The 5,027-nt window shown below is 39.8% G+C and overlaps 1 pseudogene; it reads right to left on the bottom strand.

The window, feature by feature from the left end:
- Positions 1-1,208: 1,208 nt before the first annotated feature.
- LOC125410138 (sorting nexin-25 pseudogene) lies at positions 1,209-4,685 on the bottom strand (annotated as a pseudogene).
- Positions 4,686-5,027: the final 342 nt, after the last annotated feature.

Below are 5,027 nucleotides of genomic sequence, written 5' to 3'. Positions count from 1 at the left end.
CAGGAGATGACCAATCTTTCTGGAAGTGTATTCTTTGCTTGAGATAAATGTGTAATGAAAATTATGAACACTGAAGAGATTATGGCTCCCTTCAGAGTGTCTTGTCTTATTTCTCCTTCCCATTTGTTTATGTAAAGTGTTTCACGATTAGACCTTTGATGCTCCCCAAAAGTCTTGACTGCATCATTACTGCTACGAACTGCTGTAGAACTACCCTGCTTCCGAAGGTCAGTCTATTCTAAGCTCTGAGTGAGATGGTTTTCTGAATCATTAGTCACGTTCTGAAAGAAAACCACTTCATAAAGTGAGTCAAGAAAACTCCCCATTTTGTAATACGCTATTTTTAAAACAAAGGATGATTGCTTTATTGACTCCACAGATGCTTGCCAGCAGTCCTGGACGTGCTTGCCTTTACACTCTCCATTACAATGATATGTCTGTTGAAACTGTAGCTCAAACTTATTTTTATACATGCTGAATGTCACAATAGGGGAGTATGATTTCCTTTTGGAATGCTTGTCAAATGTGAAACCCTTGAGTAGGAGCTTGGAAATATTTAGCATCGTTAGCACCCTTTTAGGTATGCTAATGTGCCATCAATATCAGTCAGAAACCATGAGAAGCTACAATTGAAAAATGGAAATTTATGAATTAAAATATCCCATAACAAAATGAGTGCAAGAAATGAGGAAAGTCAGTGAGGAAAATAGTGGTTCGATATGGTTGTGTTTAGTATTACTTTAATTTTAGGCTATTTATGACCAGTGTTGGTATAACAAGCCATGACTAATTGACGATGTAACTTTTGTGTTTATAAAGTAAAGGTTTTTTTTTTTCATTTTCAGATTTTATTGCTTCAAATGTTTCAAACTATGAGAAATCTTTGGTAAAAATAAAGACAATAAAATTTTCACAAACACTTTACACCAAGCATTGCACAACAGTATTCTTCAATACACGAGAAACAGGAATGTTCAGAGTTCTCAGCGAGGAGATTAACTGTACAATATTCAGAGTTTGTCATTTAACAACAAAACTGGTCTCATAAATATTTAAGATATTTCCTATGTCCTAATCACATATTAACATTTGTATTTCAATCAGCAAATTGAGCTTTAGAGTATTTATATCATTTCAGTAAAACCCAGTAAGCCTCAGTTTGCTTCTCTACTGCCTACCGCAGCCTCAGTCCGTCTCCCTCCGATTCCGCTTCCTTCACATAAAACTATAGGGAGGCACGAAAATAAAAATCAGTGTGGTTCTTGTCGGGCCCTCTGTGGAAAAGAGGAAAATGTTTCATGTCTATTATTACACAGACATTTCTCTGGTGGTTGGTTTGTACGATCTCAGACTTGACCAGCTTTGAATTGATTCACGTGAGTTCTCAGCTCGGGACACAGGTCAGTCCGCAGCAGCTCCATCAGGACATGCAACAGGTGCTTATTGGCTCTTGTTTCTTGCAGTGCATTGAATATTTTTATTATACCATTGCGGGCGTTTTGCTGTCCAACAAGGCTCTGAAGTGTGTCTGCAATGTTCTCGAGCAACTTCTGTTGTGTTTTTTGTTTTGTCTCCTGACTTTGTGCTTCGCTACTGATTCTAGTTGGCGGCGCCAATACCCCATTGGGCCAAAAAACATCCCAGAAGGTATTGATGTAGTAAACCAACATTTGCACACTGAATTTCCAGTTCACTGTATCCTGGATTTGTTTGTTGATGGTTCTTCCAAAAGTGACCTGAACGAGAGCAATTAATGTTCTTCGAACCCACTTAAACATTCCTCAGAGTTCAAAAATCTCCCAGATCAGCATGAAGCACGGTTCAGCCAATGCCTCCTTCTTCCCATTCACACCATTCCCATAATCTGACAGGTCGCTGTCTTCTTCTTCCATCTCCTCCTCCTGAAGGGAGAAGAAGTCTCCAGGAAGTTTCTCCAGAAAGGAGATAAGGAAAAGGAGTTCTTTTTCCCCTGCACGTCAACGACCTTGAGGTAGTCAGGAGAGGGGCTCAAGAAGGCATAACGTGCTTCCCTCTGACACAGTCTGTCATCCGAGAGCAGGTTCTGTAAAAACTTATTTAACTGATTCTTTGACTTTTCTAGAAAATTGTGATCTATGGATTTGAAAGGCAGCTTACTGAGAGAAGGCAACTGGACTTTTTTTTTTTTTTTAAGAAGGGTAAAGTAAAGGGTTTTACATAGACCAAAACACTGGAATTAAGGAAAGGAGCGGGCTCTTAAAGAAAGATCTGCATGCACTCAAGACATGGTGTGGGATTTTTAAGAGATTTTTCGTTGTAGACTATTTCTTTGAAGACAGGAATTCCTGGGGTCCTGTTGCATTTATGGGTGTTCACAAGAAAACAGTGTGCAAATACAGCCTTTCACCATGGAACGACAAGAAAAAGACTAAACACAAATCGCAGCTTCAGAAACCAAGTCCATTTTCATAACTGAAAGGCAATCTTCGAAAGGAAGAAGTGTCGGGGTGATGCTAGCTAGCTGGGATGTCCCTACACAAAACACACAAAGAAACAAAGCCTTCTGCTCTAATGTGGGGTCTCACAGGACCCCACGTGCAGTCAAAGTGTGTTTCCAAGCATTCTATTGCAGACACAAGTCACACGATTTCAACCTGACCAATGAGAGAGTCCCGATTGTCTATCCAATCTGATTGGCTCAGTCCTGTACATGTCACCAATCAGGTCACAGATCAGGATGCACAGCACGAGTTGGGTGGCTAACAGACAGTTGGTGCTAGTCCTGGAAGGTTGAAGGCAGAGTTTTCACTTTGAGGATACCAGTGGCAGAGGCAGTGCCTACAGAGAGTGTTTGAAGCTGCGAATTTGGAGGAGGCACTTCTGATCTACTCAAACAACACCTGGTACTGAATAATTGACTGTTGTCTTCCAAGCCATTTTTGTTTTAATGGGACCCACACTGTTATCTCTCTCTCTCTCTCTCTCTCTCTCTCTCTCTCTCTCTCTCTCTCTCTCTCTCTCGTCAAAACAACTTTGGAGTGGGGATTTGGCCACCAGCCCTTATTCCTACTGGTTGATGAATGAGGATCCCAAGCCTGAATTCTGAGTAACCTAGGACTCTGTTCATCACCGTTTTGTCTAAAGAGTCTGTGCCAGCTGAGACACCCAGGTCCCAAGACCGTGGACTTTCCCAAGTTGACCATAGTTCTCTTCTGTGTCCTCAGTGGTTTGTTTTAGGTTCCCTCAAGATTTACATTTTGTGTCAGGCATGTCAAAAATAGCAGAGTAATCTGCATAGGCAGCTGTTTTCTGAAAATTGATTAAATTTGATTATTGGAGCTCTGGGTATTTTATACCATCCTCTTCATATGTTGATTTGTCACCTTTTATGTTACAATTGTCCTTCTGTTCTTCAGTAATGAACTGAGCTTGAGCATGAACATAGCCGGTTTCATGTGCTGTTGAACTTGCGGGAAAATTTCAAGAGTTTTTAATAAGGATTCTCAAGTCTAAGTACATAGACTGCTGGTTTTTAAATTCTTTTTATTTTGTATTTAGATTATTTTCCTTTATTTACTTACTTTTCTACAACACACACTTATGAAAGTCCAAAATATTTGTAGATGAAAGTCAGGGTGTTATTTCCAACATGTGGGACGAAGGGAGAAAACACATATGACCAGGTCTTGTAGTAGGCTCCTGTAAGCTACGTAGAACATGTTGGAAAGTGTCTCTTTCTTCCTCCTTATTGAATACTTGGACAAATATTAGTGCTAATTCTTTTTGAAAGTCAGGTATGATCCATACATGAGAGCATTCATAACAGTCTTTCATTTCTTTGATATTTTATCATTGAAAGTCTTCTATGCAATTAATTTTGATTGTTTTTCCCTGCCCAATTTTCTCGAATACCTCCTATCTTCCCATACCATCTAGAGTTATGGTTTTACACTATTTCTATTATAAAAAAAAAGAAAAAAAATTTAAATAAGGAATTATGACCTATAAAATGTCCCCAGTAAAGGACAATGAACACAAAAGTCTGCCACATTTCTTTTGAGTTGGTTTTCTGTTTGACCACGATTCCAAAACATGTATCCTACAAAAAGGAGTGGTTAAGTTACACAGTGAGAGTCAATTAGAGGAAACTGTTTCTTCTTTGCCAAAACAAATGTTGATGTTTCCCTGTTTGGGGATAGAACCCTGTTTTTACTTCCCATTTTCAATGCCAGAGCCCCCATCTGACTTGAACCTTTGTATGCTTGTGTGTATTGCTGCAGTCTCTTTCTGTTCATGTGTTCATCAATTTCTTTGTTTTCTTGGAATCTTCTGCTACATCTGGCCCTTGGAATCTTCTGCTACATCTGGCCCTGAGTATCTTTCTGCCTCCTCTTCTGACTACCTCAGCTCCCTGATACTTGAGGGAAGGTTTTCACAAAGCTTTCCAATTGGAACTGAGTATTACAAAACTTTACACTCCCTCTGCATTGCTGTAAGACTCAGGGTTAGATACATCTCTCACTAGAAATGACTTCACTGCTGTGTGCTCTTTGAGACATTAATCTCTTTGTGTAGCAGCATGTCAACAAAAATCATTTTATTCACTCTATTGCTGTAGCAAAATAACAGTAACAGGTTTTCCTGTAGCCTAAGACCTTTCCATTCAGTTCCCTGCCCACCTGAGCAGTGTCAGTAATGGTGTCCATCTCCTGGAGATGCCTTAAATGCAGTCAAAAAGTGACTACTTACTGCCATTGGACTTTCTCCAATATTGCTTCAGTCCATTGTGCTAATGGGTCACCGTTGTCCTAGGGTTTGTAGCTGGATGATGTTGAGTATTATCTTTTTCTGCAGTAGAATGCAGAATACATTTCTGTATCATGATTGTCAGTCAGCAGGGCTGAGTTTTCTAGCAGTTGAAGCACCAGTCAACAACTCCATGTTGGCTGGTATACATGAGTGTTGTTTTCAGTAATACGGCATAACAATAACGTTACATCATAGCAATAGACTTGGCAGTAGAGCAGAGCATTGTGGTTCTCATGGGG

Source organism: Myodes glareolus, chromosome 13 (assembly GCF_982192425.1).
Source record: "Myodes glareolus chromosome 13, mMyoGla1.1, whole genome shotgun sequence".
Classification (NCBI taxonomy): Eukaryota; Metazoa; Chordata; class Mammalia; order Rodentia; family Cricetidae; genus Myodes; species Myodes glareolus.
The sequence above is the reverse complement of the archived record's forward strand: the minus strand, read 5'-3'. Positions and strand labels throughout refer to the sequence as shown.